The sequence below is a fragment of the Salvelinus sp. IW2-2015 genome, linkage group LG25, assembly GCF_002910315.2.
Source record: "Salvelinus sp. IW2-2015 linkage group LG25, ASM291031v2, whole genome shotgun sequence".
Lineage (NCBI taxonomy): Eukaryota > Metazoa > Chordata > Actinopteri > Salmoniformes > Salmonidae > Salvelinus > Salvelinus sp. IW2-2015.
Genome location: NC_036865.1, coordinates 18000417 through 18020703, shown reverse-complemented (window position 1 = coordinate 18020703; position 20287 = coordinate 18000417).

Below are 20287 nucleotides of genomic sequence, written 5' to 3'. Positions count from 1 at the left end.
CTTCAACAAAACAATAAACAACGAAACGTGACCTATGTGGTGCAACAAGCACATACACAAAACAATATCCCACAATGCAGGTGCGAACAGGGACACCTTAAGTATGATCCCCAATTAGAGACAATGATAATCAGCTGCCTCTAATTGGGAACCATACTCAAACCCACACATAGAAATATAATCGACTAGAACACCCCCTAGTCACGCCCTGACCTACAACCCCATAGAGAACCCCGAGGGTTCTATGGTCAGGGCGTGACAATGAGCCAGAAAAGGGACAATACATTGGCCATGCTGTCAATCCAGCATGATTTCTGCAGCGTTCAAAACACCTGGATACTCAGAACTGGGAAATCTCAGACTTCAGTGAGTCCGAGACAAAACGAGCTCCGACTGTAAAAATACGTTTTGAACGGTCATCCAACTCGGAATTCCAAGTCAGGAACTCTGGACTTTCTAGAGCTCTGACCTGAAGATCACTGACATCACGATTCAACCTTGTTTTTTTCCCTGAGTTCCCAGTTGTCTTGAAAGCACCATAAATCCAGAGAATGACAGACTTTGATGAAAGTTTCATGACAAAATTTGCCCACAAGTAGGAACGCCGCGCCACCTTCCTCTTCAAGTGAGCACAGCACAACAAGGTGAGTAAAAATGTCTTGTATGCTGCTGCATAAATGATTAAATATGACAGGGAGATATGTATACTGTAGCTAAGAAAGTAATACAAAGTGTATGTTGTGTAGTAAGTTGTTAGTAGCCCATGTGCCTCACCCTAATTACTTGTGCCCTTTCCCCCTCATTACTTAGCCTACTGTTCTGACTTGGTGGTGTGCATGTAGCCTATAGCCTGTTTTAGGGAGATGTCAACATCGAATATTGTAAGAGCTTTCATTGTCTTCTTATATGCCCCCTTTATTTATCCTACGGTTCTGACATGGTGTACAGAGAGAATAATGTAAGAACGGCTCATGCTCTGAATTCTGTCGCTGTACATTTCAAAAGTGCTGAACAAATAGATATATTAACATCATCCGTTTTAGCTCGCTCATCCACTCATCGTTCCCTTATGCCATAGTTTGTACAGCTGAATTTTTAAATGCAGTAAATGAGGCTGAATGAACTGTTTTGCTGCCAGACAAGGCTCTACTGATAGCCAGATGTAGCAGTGGTAAGGATTCACTCCATGGTGCTGAAAAGAAAGCCCTGCTGTTGGGACAACTTTATATAGGCCCTAACAGTTTGTGGGCACAGTTTGTCACCGTTATAGTGCAATTAATGACCAAGGCCCTTCTCCGATTGCTCAGTTTGGCCGGGTGACCAGCTCTAGGAAGAGTCTTGATGGTTCCACACTTCTTCCATTTGAGAATGATGGAGGCCACTGTGTTCTTGGGGGCCTTCAATGCAGCAGAAATGTTTTGGTACCCTTCCCCAGATCTGTTACTCGACAAAATTCCTCATGGCTTGGTTTTTGCTCTGACATACACTGTCAACTGTGGGACCTTATATAGACAGGTGTGTTTCTTTCCAAATAATGTCCAATCATTTGAATTAAGTTGTAAAAACATCTCAAGGATGATCAATGGAAACAGGATGCACCTGAGCTCATTCTCGAGTCTCTTAGCAAAGAACCTGAATACTTATGTAAATAAGGTGTTTTTTATTTTTAATAAAATTGCAAACATGTCTAAAAACCTGTTTTCGCTTTGTCATTATGGGGTATTGTGTGTAGATGGATTAAATAAATCATTTTCCTGATCATTTTTAGAATAAGGGTGTAACGTACTGTAACAAAATGTGGAAAAAGTCAATGGGTCTGAATACTTTCCGAATTCACTGTACATCAGTGGACATTTCTTGAGCAGTTTGAGCTGATGTTGCAGGCCAGCTCAGTGTTGCCACCTCTCATTGAGTATCTCAAGTTGAAGGCCGACCGGTGTACTGCAGGCTGCCAGTAGTAACTAAACTATCCTTCTTGTGTGCTTTTATTTTATTTAAAAAAATAATCGGTTTAAGAACATACATCTGGTGTAATAGAATAAATGATTGGTAACAGGAATGAGTTTTAACACGAATATTGCACACGAAGATGGCCATTTTCCCCATTCACTATATTGGGATCCTGATTTCTGAAAACAACAGCCTGCAGTAGTACCCCGGTCGGTCTTGAACTTCAAGGCTTCAATGAGAGGGTGCAGTGGTTCTCCCCTGGTACCATTGCTTATATGTGAATTAGAGTTTTGAGCAGACTGACCGCACATTTGATGCTTTTCATTTTGTTCCCTCAAAGAATCTTAATGCCAACCTACCATAAAACTACATTTGTGTTCTTTATGGGTGACCATTAATGTACCGGTATATAAATTGTGTGTCGGCCGTTTTGGGGGGGGGGGGGGGGGGACTCAGAGGTGTACCAGTAATTTTCGACACTGGTGTATAACAATTCTGAATTAGAGATTTTAGACCTAACCCTCAAATAAGTTATTTTGTTTTGACTAACTTACAATTCACAGCATGTCAGGAGCATGCCATGATTGGGTTGGAGGCCGTTGGTTAAAATTTCCCCGGAGAATTCATGTTCTAGTTGGTTAGACCTCCTTCAATCTCCGTGGTGTCTTTAGGAAGCAGAAAGCAGACGATTCCGGTTTTCAGGGATACAATATTTTCAAACTAACTTCCGTTTCCCCTGAAAAATAGTTATGTGGGACTTCGCTCATGCTCTTTTTATGCCTGCTACGTTAGGTTAGGACTCTAAAAATCACAAGCCAATCACCACAGCGTGAGGGTGTTCCCAAAGCATATCGTTGATGCCACGTAGGGACAGACGGCACATCTCAGTTCACAATGCATGCATCATCTCATCAGCTCATAACTTTTTTTTTGCGACAGGTACGTTTGCTGCAGCATAGCCTACAGCCATAGGCGACAGTATTAGGCCTAATATATCGGAATATATATTCATATCAATTGCATCTCCATCTTTCTTCACTGGTCCCTTCTGCAGGTTCATTATTATGCCAAGTGCTACGTCAGCTTTTGTGGGTCACCTATTTAAAGATGATTTTTATAAACCACAGCTGCAGAGTTTTTAAAACTGCCTATCAATCGAACACACACACACACACACACACACACACACACACACACACACACACAACACACACACACACACACACACACACACACACACACACACACACACACACACACACACACACACACACGCACAGGAGCACAACACACACACACACACACACACACACACCAGGAGGCTGTTGAGGGGAGGACGGCTCATAATAATGGCTGGAATGGAGTGAATGGTATCAAACACATGGATGTGTTTTATGTGTTCTGCACCATTCTGTTTATACCGTTCCATTCATTACTATGAGCCCGTCCTCCCCAATTAAGGTGCCACCGATAGCCCTAACATGCATACTGGCGCCACACACACACATACTTTCACACTCACCACATATTTAAAGGCCTTGATGTTCTACCTCTTTGTGCTTCAGTCCATTTTTCCGAGATTTTTCTCCCTTGTCAAATCAATGTCTTGATTATTAGGCCTAGTCTATTTTGCTGAAGTGGTTAGCCTACTGACAAAATACCTGATAAATATTTGTCATATTCGTGAAATAACCATGATGCACTGGATCATTTATTTACAATGATTTGAATAGGCCTACAACATCAGTAATATTTAGATACGTTTTCCTTTAGACCCATTCAATCCTCATGAAAAGCACCTTATTCTAGTCATAAATAGGCCCATTGGGACAGTGACACATTTTTTAATGTTTTGGCTCTGTACTCCAGCACTTTGGATTTGAAATAATACAATGACTGAGGTTATAGTGCAGACCGTCAGCTTTAAATTTTGGACAAGTGAACTTATGTGTATTTAAGTAGTCACAAGTAGAGTTGTACATTTTGGGGAATATTCAGAGGTGGAAACTTTCCGTTGGAATTAACTGGAATATTTGGGAATTAATGGAAATATATGCTAATTAATATTAATACCATTTAAATGTTGATGTTTTTTGCATTGGATATATTTACCATATCATATGGAGACAGAAACATAAACCTTTTACCTTATCATAAGTAGTCAATTGAAAATGATTTAATCCTTGTAATTGATATTTAAAAAACGATTTAGTTATGAATCAAACTTTAATTAAATGAGTTGACTCTTCACATGGGACGATTTCACTGAACAACAAAAGGGAATATTGAATGATCCCCAATGATCCATCGCATCTCTCAAAAACTTTTTCAACATACATCTGTAAAATGATAGTCTAGAAACTAAAGCTTTGGTTGTCTTCTTCTCAGGCTTCCATGTCTTCTCCCTGGACCTCCTCAATGTCCACCTCTTGAACATCAGACTGAGGTCTCATCTTCACTGTCACTTTCCATCAGTGTTGAGGATAGCTCGTTGTCAGGCTCAAAAAGCCTCAAATTTGCCCAGATGGTCACCAATTTTTCAACCCATGTATTGGTCAGCCTGTTGCGTGCTTTGGTGTGTGTGTTCCCAAACAAGGACCAGTTGCGCTCTAAGGCGGCTGATGTTGGTGGGATTTGGAGGATGATGGAAACAAAGGGGAAAGAGCCTCAGATCCACAAAGTCCCTTCCACCAGGATGCTGATCCCTTCCACCAGGTGGCTGATATGTTGGCACGACTGCCATATTGTATCCCCATCCTAAAGCCCTTGCTCGGAAGTGTACTTCGCCAGACTGCCAAGAACTTTGCCCTCATCCAGGCCATGGTGGCAAGACACAGTAGTGATGACACCATAGGCCTTGTTGATCTCTGCACCAGACAGGATGCTCTTGCTAGCTGTCATGACGTGGCCCTTTCTGGGTATAGATAGTGCTCCCCCCTCACTCTCTCTCCTAAACCCAGGTTTTGTTATCTCAGGTCATAAATTCCTGGCAGAGACTCTCCCCCTGGTCATGCAGAAAGAGAGGGAAGAGCACAGAGAGAACAAAGAACTTCACTTGGCCAAACTCCTAAATCCCCAAAACAGTACAATTAAACATTTTATCTACTTTTGAGAATGTGAGAATGATCCGTGGACACTTAAGGGACAGTAATGTTGAGTGTGTTTCAATTGGTGATCTCATGAAGGACAGGAAAGACACATAACGGTATCTCTTAAAGTGTACATTTCCCAGCTGTCAGGTTTACATCTAAATATTGTACAACGTATGTGATTAAACATGAAACTATTTGTGAAGATGTAATATGTTAACCTTCTAAATGAGAGTATGGATTTTCATATAGATATACTAATCAGCAGAGGTGGGACCAAGTCATTGTTTTACAAGTCACAAGTAAGTCTCAAGGTTTAGCACTCAAGTCCCAAGTGTCACGCCCTGACCGTAGATTGCTTTGTATGTTTCTATTTTTTGTTTGGTCAGGGTGTGATGTGGGTGGGTATATGTTTGTATGTCTAGGTTTTGTATTTCTATGTTTTGGCCTGGTATGGTTCCCAATCAGAGGCAGCTGTCTATCGTTGTCTCTGATTGAGAACCATACTTAGGTATCCTGTTTTCCCACTGGTAGTTGTGGGTGATTATTTTGTGTTTAGTGTTTGTTGCACCTGTCAGAACTGTTTCGGTTATTCCTTTTGTTATTTTGTATTCAGTGTTCAGTTTAGAATAAATAATATGAACACTTATCACGCTGCACCTTGGTCCTCACCTTCTTCCGATGAATGCCGTTACACCAAGTCAAGTCCCAAGTCAAGACAGGCAAGTCTCAAGTATCAAGTATCAAGTCAAGTCTCAAGTCCTAAACTTTGAGTTGAGTCCTAAACAAGTCAAAATGTGCTCTTCACAAAATGTAATACCATTTCATATTTTTAAAAGAGTAATAGTTAGTATATTACATTTACGCAAATCATGAACGCTTTTAAAAATATCTATATATTTATTACTTTCCAAATAAACATATTTCCATGGAAATACATGGGTAGCCATGAGAAAGATCCCCTCCCTCCCCCAATGGTGATCGACTATCGAGGATGGCTATGGGGCGCAATCGGGCGATGTAGGCTTGTACACAATCGCCCAACCTTCTCTCTCTCTCTCACACACACACACATACACACACACACACACACACACTCTCTCTCTGTGTGGTTACAGTAGGCTAACGTATGTCAATGGTTTTAGGAACAGCAGTAACATCAGACAGGATTTAGGCTACCAACTGCCTAGCCAGTTGTAGCTCAATCTTGGGTGCAATGATCACCTCTCGCACTGACTAAGGTTCATTGATTTAATGTTACGTAATGTTACGTTAGCCTACATGATACACTAGTAAAGTAATAAAATATATAGCTGTCGGCTATATTAGCCACGATTTACCGTTCTTTGTGCAGCTTCAAATGTCGAACAAAGTTGGAAATTGTTACGCCTCCGTCTGTAATTTTCTTGCATGTTTTGCAAGTTGCAATCCGTTTTTTGTTGATACAGCGTAATAATTTTGGGTATCATCTTTCCAAAGGCTCCATCTGAATTCACCCGTCAACGTTCCTCTGCACAGCCACGCACAACTTTTTCTCATTTTGCACAATTTGATTGGCTGCTGTCCGATTCAAACTGTAATCCGTTAAATGAAGAGTTGATGCGCTGCACACTTTTTTTAATGACATAATTTTTTATATTTGAGCTTGGGGAGTGTATCAAGTCAGGTCAAGTCATAAGGCTCAAGTCCAAGTCAAGTCACGAGTCATTGGTGTTAAAGTCAAAGTCGAGTTGCAAGTCATCATATTTGTGACTCGAGTCTGACGCGAGTCCAAGTCATATGACTCGAGTCCACACATCTGCTAATCAGTGGCCACGCCCCCGTGAGCACAGACATGACACGGCGTCATGGAATGCCCCCTTTTCCCAGAAGAGTAGAAAATCACTCGTGACGAAATTTACATTTATGCCAAAAAGACCCACGGTAAGCCGGACGTCTCAAATGGTTAAGACCACGCAAACCATAAGACTAGAAAACCATCCCACGTGGAGCATTGGCTACACGGCTGGAAATGGTTACACTCAGACTATCGATTCACTACAGAAGTAGCAAATTCTAGATGACACGAATTACTAGTCTGCAGCTAGAAATTACGTAAACCTAGAACAAGAATACCGACAACCGCCGAAGCACCTATTTTATGAGAACATTTTTGAATGGTACTCTGAAGTATCCATTCTAAACCACCTTCAACCACGACTTTTGGGGACACAATTAGAGACTTTTCTGTCAGCTCTCTCCAGCAGATGGACCGGCGACCAGAGAGTGAGACAACAAGACATACTCGTAAATATGTAAATTGCAATTTCTTTTCGAATGAGCGGTCGTTCATGTAAAGTATTAGCAATTTCTATGAGTGTAGTTATCAGCTATGAATCTCCCGCTTTTGAGCGGTCCACACCCCCTTTCCTTTGTCTACCAAGCCGTCATATCGGCTTAGCCCACTAGGGACTTTGCTATCATTGTTAGTAACCAATATCTACAGTTTGTTTGTGATGTATTTCTGTGATTATTTCGTTATTTACTAACTAAATGATTAAGCCAATTTCTATATTGCTGATTCATTATGGAAACTAGGGTTCGTGCAGATAACCAATAATTTTACGACGTTCAGATGAGACTGACGGAAGGTAACAGGTAATAGTTCATTAATAGAAGACTAATTGATCAAATATTAAAATGTCTGAAAAGTTATGTTCAGAAAATTATAACTTTGTAATCTCCACATTTTCCGTGGTGCCCTGACTTCCTAGTTCATTAAAGTGATTAGTTTAATCACGTAATAATTACACAGAGAATTGATTTGATAAAATAAGTCTTCACATTTAATGATAGTAGAGACACGACACAGCATACTTAGGGCCCAACATGTACACTGCGGCTTGTATGGGCTTCAGTTAGAAGTCTTCACGCTTTTTGATGTATTTCAGAACTGCAGTTTCCTCTGCTAGGAGCAACAGTGAAGTGGGCAGGTGTCACGCCCTGACCTTAGTTCCTTGTTTATGTCTCTATTTTAGTTTGGTCAGGGCGTGAGTTGGGGTGGGCATTCTATGTTTTGTTCTATGTTTTGTATTTCTATGTGTTTGGCCTGGTATGGTTCCCAATCAGAGGCAGCTGTCAATCGTRMRRMKTMGWMKWCKATACTTAGGTAGCKTMTTCCCACCTGTGTTTGTGGGTAGTTGTTTTCTGTTTAGTGTAGTGCACCTTGCAGAACTGTTCGTTTGTCGCTTTGTTGTTTTTGTTCTAGTGTTCGTATTTATTAAAAGTATTATGGACACTTACCACGCTGCACCTTGGTCCTCTTCTCCTTCTCCCGACAACAATCGTTACAGCAGGACAGTACGGATTTCTTCTCATACATCTGCAAGAGTCTGAACATCAGACAGGATGGGATTGTCTCCCTCAATCCGTGCAATGGCTACTGCTATAGGTTTCAGGAGTTTCAGGCTGCTTACCACTCTCTCCCAAAATACATCATCCAGGAGGATCCTCTTGATGGGCTGTCAATATCGACAGACTGTGATATGGCCATTTCTTGGAGAGACTCCTTCCCCTCCAGGAGACTGTCAAACATGATGACAACACCACCCTAACGGGTGTTGCTGGGCAGCTTCAATGTGGTACTCTTATTCTTCTCACTTTGCTTGGTGAGGTAGATTGCTGCTATAACTTGATGACCCTTCACATACCTAACCATTTCATTGGCTCTGCTGCAGAGTGTATCCATTCTTTTCAGTGCCATGATTTCCTTGATGAGCGGATTCAATTAATGAGCAGCACAGCCAATTGGTGTGATGTGAGGGTAGGACTCCTCCACTTTAGACCAAGCAGCCTTCATGTTCGCAGCATTGTCTGTCACCAGTGAAAATACCTTCTGTGGTCCGAGGTCATTGATGACTGCCTTCAGCTCATCTACAATGTAGAGACCAGTGTGTCTGTTGTCCCTTGTCAAATCAAATCAAAGTTTATTTGTCACGTGCGCCATACGCACTACCCTCTGAAGTGCCTTGCGGTCAGAGGCCGAGCAATTGCCGTACCAGGCAGTGATGCAACCGGTCAGGATGCTCTCGATGTTGCAGCTGTAGAACCTTTTGTGGATCTCAGGACCCATGCCAAATCTTTTTAGTTTCCTGAGGGGGAATAGGCTTTGTCGTGCCCTCTTCACGACTGTCTTGGTGTGTTTGGACCATTCTAGTTTGTTGTTGATGTGGACACCAAGGAACTTGAAGCTCTCAACCCGCCGATGAGAATGGGGGCGTGCTCGGTGCTCCTTTTCCTGTAGTCCACAATCATCTCCTTAGTCTTGGTTACGTTGAGGGATAGGTTGTTATTCTGTTATTCTGTGTCTGTGCTCTTGTAGAATACTGGTTGAGGGGTGGAGATGTAGTTAATTATTCCTTGCCCATGAACATTCGACCACCCATCAGAGATGATTACAATACAGTCTGCTTTCTCTATGATTTGCTTGACCTTCACTTCAACTCTGTTGAACTCTGCATGCAGCAAATGAGTAGATAAAGCATGTCTGGTTGGAGGGGTGTATGCTGGGCGAAGAACATTCAGAAATCTCTTCCAATTCAAATTGTCTGTGAGCATCAGAGTTGAACTAGTTGCATACACAGCTCTGGCAAGACATTCATCAGCATTTCTCTGACTACGTTCCTCCATTGAGTCAAAAAAACTTCTGATTCCAGGAGGACCATGAGCTGTTGCTATCGATAAGGTGTCTGATTCCTCATTTTCACCTTGAATAGAAGTACAGGGACTTTTGCCAGTTGCTTGTTGTGAGCACTGTTGGAACTTTGTGCACTCGGCCAGATGATTCTGCATCTTTGTTGCATTCTTCACATATGATTTGGTACAGTATTTGCAAATGTACACAGCTTTTCCTTCTACATTAGCTCCAGTGAAATGACTCCATACATCAGATAGTGCCTGTGGCATTTTCTTTTAAAGATTAGAAAAAAGGAGTAAAAAAAACAAATACAATTCCATGTACAGATAAATAGTTAAACAGTTAGATTAAATAACTCCTTTGTGAGATAACGTTTTAAAATGAAACATGTATGGAAACAGGTTAATTAACACCCCTCAGATAGCAGGCTCAAGCAAGCTAAACCCCACATGGTAGCAAAAACTAACTAGCATAAATAGTTAACAAGTTAGAAATTATCTAAAAACCCTTTGCTGTAGGCTACTATTTACTAGTTAACAAAAAATAATGTATGTTATAAAATATATTCACCCCACCCAGTATTGTTATCGAAACTTATCAGAAAGCATGTAGTCCTTGGCTCAGACAGCTTAGTAGTGTGGGCTCAATAGCATCACATTAGTGTGCAAGATCTTGAGAATCAGCTGTACATTTGATGGTAGAGTGCACTGCACATGTGATGGAAGAATGCACTGTGTATGCAGAGGGTTGCAATTCCATTGAAGTGGATTTAAATCAGCTTGAAAATCTATGGCAAGACTTGAAAATGGCTGTATAGCAATGATCAACAACGAACTTGACAGAGATTGAATCTTTTAAAGAATGATGTGCGAGTATTGTACCATCCAGGTGTGCAAAGCTTTTAGAGACTTACCCAGAAAGACTCACAGCTGTAATCACTGCCAAAGGTGATTCTAACATGTATTGAATGTAGGCAGGTATAATGTTGAGGGTGAAAATGGTTTAATAATATACAGTTTAAGTCGGAAGTTTACAAACACCTTAGCCAAATACATTTAAAATCAGTTTTTCACAATTCCTGACATTTAATCCTAGTAAAAATTCCCTGTCTTAGATCAGTTAGGATCACCACTTTATTTTAAGAATGTGAAATGTCAGAATAATAGTAGAATGATTTATTTTAGCTTTTATTTCTTTCATCACATTCCCAGTGGGTCAGAAGTTTACATACACTCAATTAGTATTGGTAGCATTGCCTTTAAATTGATTAAATTGGGTCAAACGTTTCAGGTAGCCTTCCACAAGCTTCCCACAATAAGTTGGGTGAATTTTGGCCCATTCGTCTTGACAGAGCTGGTGTAACTGAGTCAGGATTGTAGGCCTCCTTGCCTTTTCAGTTCTGCCCACAAATTTTCGAAGGGATTGAGGTCAGGGCTTTGTGATGGCCACTCCAATATCTTGACTTTGTTGTCCTTAAGCCATTTTGCCACAACTTTATGAAGTATGCTTGGGGTCATTGTCCATTTGGAAGACCCATTTGCGACCAAGCTTTAACTTCCTCACTGATGTCTTGAGATGTTGCTTCAATATATCCACATAATTTTCCTTTCTCATGAAGCCATCTATTTTGTGAAGTGCACCAGTCCCTCCTGCAGCAAAACACCCCCACAACATGATGGCCAAACAGTTTTATTTTTGTTTCATCAGACCAGAGGACATTTCTCCAAAAAGTACGATCTTTGTCCCCATGTACAGTTGCAAACTGTAGTCTGGCTTTTTTATGGCGGTTTTGGAGCAGCACTTCATTGCTGAGCGGCCTTTGAGGTTATGTCGATATAGAACTCGTTTTACTGTGGATATAGATACTTTTGTACCCGTTTCCTCCAGCATCTTCACAAGGTCCTTTGCTGTTGTTCTGGGATTGATTTGCACTTTTCGCACCAAAGTACGTTAATCTCTAGGAGACAGAATGCATCTCCTTCCTGAGCGGTATGACGGCTGCGTGGTCCCATGGTGTCAATTAGCCTATCAGAAGCTTCTAAAGCCATGAAATCATTTTCTGGAATTTTCCAAGCTGTTTAATGCATAGTCAACTTAGTGTATGTAATCTTCTGACTTACTGGAATTGTGATTAAGTGAAATAATCTGTCTGTAAACAATTACTTGTGTCATGCACAAGGTAGATGTCCTAACCGACTTGCCAAAACTATAGTTTGTTAACAAGAAATTTGTGGAGTGGTTGAAGAACTAGTTTTAATGACTCCAACCTAAGTGTATGTAAACTTTCGACTTCAACTGTATACTTTGTCATGTTTGCGAGTGTATTTCTCAAGAAATCGATTGTCGACTCCATGACTTATCCGCAGTGTAAATATTTGCTCAACACGCTGACGACATCACCCTTCTCAGGTTTCCTTTGTATTGTCAGCTGAAATGTTCAAGGAAGGGGGAAGTGTTGCTAAATATGTCAAACTCCCCTACATTATAGGTTGTTGTAAAAACAAACAATAAGTTGTTTGAAAATATGAGCTTTTTACTGCTTCCATGTGGTTTTCTGACAGCGTTTTTATGTAATGTCAGGGTGCGAAGTGTGAGTAAATATTCATTATACTCCACGATGCGTCGTGCCTAAGAACAGCCCTTAGCCATGATATATTGGCCATATACCACACCACCTCGTGCCTTATTGCTTAAATTGCTTAAGGAAAACAACATTATCTTCAGTTAATGCCAAGTAGCATGTTCTGAAAGGTCATAACATTAACACACTAATTCAACCAAAGGTTTCATAATAGCCAATGTGTGGATTAGTTACTTGGGAAAGTAATACATTACATATTACATATTACTTGTTATATTTAACAAAAGTAACGCGTTACTTGACGATACTTTCATGAAAAAAATCTCAATCTCACCGTTAGTTTGACTGTTGGAGGGAGCAAGGCGAGCCGCGTGCGCTCTACCAAGGAATGTGAATATATTTAGGTGATTTAAATGATTAGGCTAACTTTCTAACGAACCTTCTATTCTTGCCAATCCATTATTCTTCTACCTACTATGATGGAGTGTGAAGCATGTTTCATGCATAGACATTCTAACAAAGAACATCATCACATTTACTGTTTCACCATTTATTGAGTATGGAGACAAACAGCAAAGGCTTCTCAGGCAGTATTTGAAGTATCTAAATATTGTGTTACCTACCAATCAATGTATATAGAGAGAGACATGCCATGGAGGGCACAACCTCACAATATTGCAGTCCAGAAATGAGAGCTTTCCCATCTATGCCAAAAGCCTGAGCCGCTGATGGAGACAGTAGAACTGTCATCAATCCATGCTTCCATATCCCCCCCCCCCCTCTCTAGGAGCATTTGTGTGCCCAGGCACCAAAGTTGTATCGAAAGGATCCCACCCTGGTCACCAATGTAGCCAACCGATGTAGCAGAATGCATTCTCAAGATCGTGTGGTCGAGAAACGAGAACTATACCATCTAGGGCAAAAGCCTGGACTGCTGATAGGGGCAATAGAACTCTCATCACTGCATGTTACAATAGTAAAACAAAGTGTATGTAAACTTCCGACATCAACAGACAGACAGACAGACAGACAGACAGACAGATCTATCTAAGAAAACAATGAAAAAGGTGACATTGCTGGCAGCCCATGAAGATGATTTTTATTTGTTTATGTTTGAAAATTGTCTATGTTATATTAATCTATAATGAGCCTTTGACTGATCAGTGGGCAATAGCCGGTCTCCCTACCAAATTGAGCAGGCTTGGTTTTCTGATAGGCTGAGGTCACGCAAAGTCACATTCAAAGTCACATTCATCAGCAAAGAGATCTCACAATCAAATGACGACCGCATTACCTCCCGAGAGAATTCTGTCCGGTCATCGTCACAGCCATGTATATTCCCCATCAAGGCGATACCACGACGGCTCTCAAGGAACTACACTGGACTTGGTGCAAACTGGAAACCGCATATCCTGAGTCCACATTTATTGTAGCTGGGGACTTTAACCTCTTGACGCTAGGGGTCAGATTTTTTAGATTTTTTAAATAACGTTCCCAAGGTAAACGGACTATTTCTCAGGTCCAGATCGTAGAATATGCATATAATTTACAGATTAGGATAGAAAACACTCCAAGGTTTCCAAAACTGTCAAAATATTGTCTGTGAGTATAACAAAACTGATTCTGCAGGCGAAAACCTGAGGAAGTCTAACCCGGAAGTGATTAAAAAAAATAAAAAATGTCACGGTTCTCTAAAGTAGAACCCAGAAGCAGACCAGGACAAGGAGAGTAAGACGAAGGTGAGTATTTATTTACAAGTTTAAATGTAGTGATAGAAAAATCAAGTAGCGGAGCAGGCAGCGGAGGTGAGTTGATGGAATTGAGTAAGCAGATCCAAGGAAGTAACTGAAGTCACCGACGACCAGGAGGGATGGGATGAGTGTTCCGGGTGAATGACTGTAGACAGAAAAAACGGAGGTAAGTTCAAGGCAAGCAAGACGTACAAAACAACAAAACAAACTCTATCAAACTGGAGGCTGATACGCTGGCACAACATACTGTTCATGGCTAACGATCCGGCAGGGAATGGATGTCAGTCAGCGCTTATGAAGTGGAGAGGTGATGATCAGGACCAGGTTGCAGATAGCTGATGGATACAGGTGCGGGTACTCAGAGATCCTCCAACTAGCTACGTCGCCCGGCAACCAGACAGGGTGCGTTCCAGAACACCGGAAAAAACACTCCAGGACAGAACACAGGCAAAAACAGACTCAGGAACGGGATTCGTGACAAGAAATTTCCTGGCCCTTCTTTCTTCCATTTAAAGGGGTATCAACCAGATTCCTTTTCACATGGTGTCCTCGGGCTGTGACCAGGCTTTAGACAACGTTTCAGGCTTTTATTTAGAAAAATGAGCGAGATTTTTCAAAACTAGTCAGGTGTCCTTGATTAGTTCCTGCGCGCGAGAGGGGTAGCTCTCCATTTTCTTTCTCTCTTTTATTGAATAGGTTACGGTCCGGTTGAAATATTATCGATGATGTTTGTTAAACAACCTGAGGATTGATATAAAAAACATTTGATATGTTTCTACGAACATACGGATACTTTTTGGAATTTTCGTCGAACGGAACGAGGCTTTGGTTTTCTGAACATAACGCCCAACCCAAATGGCGTTTTTTTGTTATAAAAGTAATATTTATCGAACAAAAAGAACATTTGTTGTGTAACTGGGAGTCTCGTAAGTGCAAACATCCGAAGATTATCAAAGGTAAGCGATTAATTTTATTGCTTTTCTGACTTTCGTGACCATGCTAATTTGGGGCTAGCTGTTGTAGCATTGATTGATACACTCTCAAAAGCTTGGATTGCTTTCGCTGCAAAGCATATTTTCAAAATCTGACAAGATAGGTGGATTAACAACAAGCTAAACTATGTTTTGGTATATTTCACTTGTGATTGCATGATTATAAATGTTTTTAGTAATATTTTGCGCCCTGCAATTCAGCGGTTGTTTAGGAAAATGATCCCGCTAAAGGGATCCGTAGCGCAGAGAAGTTAATATAGCAAATCTTAGGAAAATGCTACCGAAGTTCTATCAACACATTGCCTGCGCCACTCGCGGATCAAACACTCTCAACCATTGCTACTCTCCCTTCCGGGATGGCTACAAGGCCCTCCCCCACCCTCCCTTCGCCAAATCAGATCATGCCTCCATCCTACTCCTCCCTTCCAATAGGCAGAAACTCAAACAGGGAGTACCCCTGGTAAGGACTATTCAACACTGGTCTGACCAATCGGAATCCATGCATCAAGATTGTTTTGATCACACGAACTGGGATATGTTTCAGGTTGCCTCTAAGAATAACATTTACGTATACACTGACATGGTGACTGAGTTCATCAGGAAGTGTATAGGGGATGTTGTTCCCACTGTGACAAATAAAACCTATCCAAACCAAAAACCGTTGATCGATGGCAGCATTCGCGCAAAACTGAAAGCGCAAACCACCGCATTTTACCACGGCAAGGTGACTTGGCATATGGCCGACTCCAGTCCAGTTATGGCCTTCGTAAGGCAATCAAACAGGCATAACGTCAGTACACAGAAAAAGTGGAGTCACAATTCAATGGCTCAGACACTAGACGTATGTGGCATGGACTCCAGACAATCACGGATTATAAAGGGAAAGCCAGCCACGTCGCGGATACCGACATCTTGCTCCCGGACAAGCTAATCACCTTCGCCCACTTCGAGGAAAACACAGTGCCACTGCTCCCGTGGACTGTGAGCGCACGTTCTCTGTGGCTGAGGTGAGTAAGACAGCAGACCAGCTGGCTGGAGTGTTTAACGGACATATTCAATCTCTCCCTATCCCAGTCTATTGTCCCCACTTCCTTCAAGATGTCCACCATTGTTCCTGTACCCAACAATGCGACGCTAACTGAACTAAATTACTATCGCCCCGTAGCACTCACTACTGTCATCATGAAATACTTTGAAAGGCTAGTTAAGAATCATAGTACCTCCACCTTACCCGATATCCTAGACCCACTGCAATTTGCATAATGCCCCAATAGATCCAAGGATGACGCAATCACCGTTGCACTGCACTATCCCATCCGGACAAGGAATACCTATGTAAGAATGCTGTTAACTGGTTCCTGAACTTCCTGACGGGCTGCCCCCAGGGGGTGAGGGTAGGCAACAACAGGTAGCCTAGTGGTTAGAGCGTTGGGCCAGTAACCGAAAGGTTGCTAGATCAAATCCCCGAGCTGACAAGGTAAAAATCTGTCGCTCTGCCCCTGAACAAGGCAGTTAACCCACTGTTCCTAGGCTGTCATTATAAATAAGAATTTGTTCTTAACTGACTTGCCTAGTTAAATAAAAACAACCCCTCTACTACAGGGAGGAGAGGAGGGCCCTGGCGGATTGTTGCCAGGAAAATAACCTCTCCCTCAACAAAATCAAGGAGCTGATTGGGGAATACAGGAGACAGAAGAGGGAGCACCCATCCACATTGACGGCGCCGCAGTGGAGAAGGGGAAAGCTTTAAAGGTCCTCGGCATACACATCATTGACAATCTGAAAATGGTCCATCCACACAGACAGTATGGTGAAGAAGGTGCACCAGCGCCTCTTCAATTTCAGGAGGCTGAAGAAATTCATCTCGGCCCCTAAGACCCTCACAAACTTTTAAAGATCAATTGCGCACATCCTGTCAGGCTGTATCACCGCCTGGTATGGCAACTGCACCGACCACAACCGCAGGGCTATCAAGAGGGGGCACACTGTCTGCCATTCCAGGTCATCTAAAGCAGCCAGTGTCACAGGAAGGCCAAGAAGATCATCAAGGGTCTCCCCCCGAGTCACGGCCTGTTCACCCCGCTACCATCTAGAAGGCGAGGTCAGTACAGGTCAGTACAGGTGCATCAAAGCTGGGACCCAGAGAGTGAAAAATAATAATTGTGTGACTTAGTTACACATTAATTGAAGATTGTTGTTTTCAATTATAGATTTACTCACACTAACATTACATAAAAAAGATGGAAGCAACACAAAGCTCATTTTCAAATAAAAGTTAATAATATACTTTTTGTGTGTTTTTACAACAATTTACAATGTAGGGGCAGTTGACATATTTAGAAAGGCTTCCTGCTTCCTTGAATATTTCAGCTGACAACACAAAAGGAAACCTGAGAAGGGTGATGCCGTCAGCGCCTTGAGAAAACAATGACACTGCGGATTAGTCATGGAGTCGAGACAATCGGTTTCTTGAGAATTACACTCGCAAACTAGATGGAAAAACTACAACTGCATTATTAAACCATTATTCACCCTCCACATCATACTTGTCTAGCTACAATTAACGTACTGACCTCAACCATGTTTCCATCAATAGTTACATATAAAACCTATAAAAGATGTATCACCATGTGCTTAGATTGAATACATCTATGTTACGTAGCCCTTTCCTGCAGTCAATGACCAAAAGCACCCTCTTAGGCCTCATGGGTGGAATGTTACTCATATTTTTCATAATTAGTAAAGATACATTCTTTAAAAAATACGAAAATCCAGTGTTTTCGCTTGAGGCCAACCGATTATGATTTTTCAACACCAATACCGATTATTGGAGAACCAAAAAAAGCAGATACCGATGAAATTGGCCGATTTGAAATAATGACAATTATCACAATACTGAATGAACACTTTTATTTTAACTTAATATAATACATAAATCAAATCTATTTACTCTCAAATAAATAATGAAACATGCTCAGTTTGGTTTAAATAATGCAAAAACACAGTGTAGGAGAAGAAAGTAAAAGTGCAATATGTGCCATGTAAAAAGTTAACGTTTAAGTTCCTTGCTCAGAACATATGAAAGCTGGTGGTTCAATATTCCCAGTTCTTCAATATACCCAGTAAAGAAATATTAGGTTGCAGTTATTATAGGAATTGACACGTCGACTATTTTTCTCTATACCATTTGTATCTCATACAACTTTGACTATTGGATGTTCTAATAGGCACTATAGTATTGCCAATCTCAGGAGTTGATAGGCTTGAAGTCATAAACAGCGCTGTGATCAAGCATTGGTAAGAGCTGCTGGCAAACGCAGTAAAGTTTGAATAAATGCTTACGAGCCTGCTGCTGCCTACCACCGCTCAGTCAGACTGCTTTATCAAATATCAAATCATAGACTGAATTATAATTTAATAAACACAGAAACACGAGCCTTTGGTCATTCATATGGTCAAATCCGGAAACTATCATATCGAGAAAAAAAAACGTTTATTCTTTCAGTGAAATACGGAACCGTTCCGTATTTTACCCAATGGGTGGAAACCCCAAGTCTAAATATTGCTGTTACATTGCACAACCTAAGTCTAAATATTGCTGTTACATTGCACAACCTTCAATGTTATGTCATAATTATGTAAAATTCTGGCAAATTAGTTCGTAATGAGCCAGGCGGCCCAAACTGTTGCATATACCCTGACTGTGCATGCAATGAACGCAAGAGAACTGACACAATTTCCCTAGTTAATATTGCCTGCTGGTCATGTAGAAACTAGTCAAAATAAAGAAAACCCTTGAATGAGTAGGCGTGTCCAAAGTTTTGACTGGTACTGTATATGCATGCTCTTCCATAGTTTTCAACCCTTAGGTTTGCCATGGCTCAGAGGTTTAGTGCCCTCTTCTTGTAATACATGCCAACCCATGGCGGCCCAGGTGGAAAAGGTCAAGGGGTGTGAATACTTTCTAAAGGGACTTTTGAACAGTTAAACATTTGATTTGCTGTCAACTAAATTCTATACATAAACTCCCCTGCAAATATTATGCTCTATGAATGATTCCTGTTCAGAACCAACACCAAGAAAAAAACAGCTGAACATCATACAGCGCTACACACCCAAACCAACAACAAAGAGGAAGAATTGAAAGTCGACTTCTACCGTAGACTAAACATTATTGGAAGATTTCAATACTAAGATCGAAGCAGACAACATTGGCGTTTGAAGAAATAATGGAAAAACATCAACTCAGCCAGATGAACGAAAATGGGGAGATGTTTGCAAACCATACATGTATGTGCATCCAACATGTTTGTCATCAGAGAGAGTGGGTTTCTCCTCAAGAGAATCCACAAGGCAACATGGATATTCACAGTTCTAACCAAAATATTAAGAATGTTTAACTATTTTTGAGTGATCTGTATAATATGTTATTAGGGGCATACTTTGTCTTACTTGTAATATACTGTACATTCCCTCCTGGTCTGATGGTGGCAATTGTAATGAGGTCTAGGTTAGGAAATGTGTGTGTGTGTGTGTGTGTGTTTTGTTGGGCTGAGTACTGTGACAGCAACATTTCTATGCAAATGGGAAATAAACATCAATTTTATGAATTAATCAATAAATTCATATTTCCCACTATGAAACTTGTTTTATACATTAGAGGCAGGCATTGGTGTAGTGCAATAGTACAAAAACTGGAATAGAATAGGACTGGGAGTTCAAATCGATTGCTGTATAAATGGATAAGGCCATTGGCAGGATGATGATTGCTGGTGGTATCTACAGGGAAAATACAAGGAAACTATAGAGGATATGATACTCAACAAAAAAGATCTTGAGCGGTTCTTTGTCAGGGGTGAGGGTGAAATGTGTAACCTTTTTCAGGTAGGGTTCTTTACTGCTCAGAAAGGGTTATTTACTGCTCAGAAAGGGTTCTTTACTGATCTGATGGTTGTGAAGAATCATCCTGTTCCTTCCCTCTCCACCATGTTTTCCTTTATGCCATGAAATACTACACTGTTAAAGTTCCTGTAATTTTACAGTACACTAAAGGCTAAAGGTCGACCGATTAATCGTCATGGCCGATTAACTAGGGCCGGTTTCAAGTTTTCATAACAATCGGTAATCTGCATTTTTGGACGCCGATTACATTGCATTCCACGAGGAAACTGCGTGGCAGGCTGACCACCTGTTACACGAGTGCAGTAAGGAGCCAAGGTAAGTTGCTAGCTAGCCAGCGTTAAACTTAT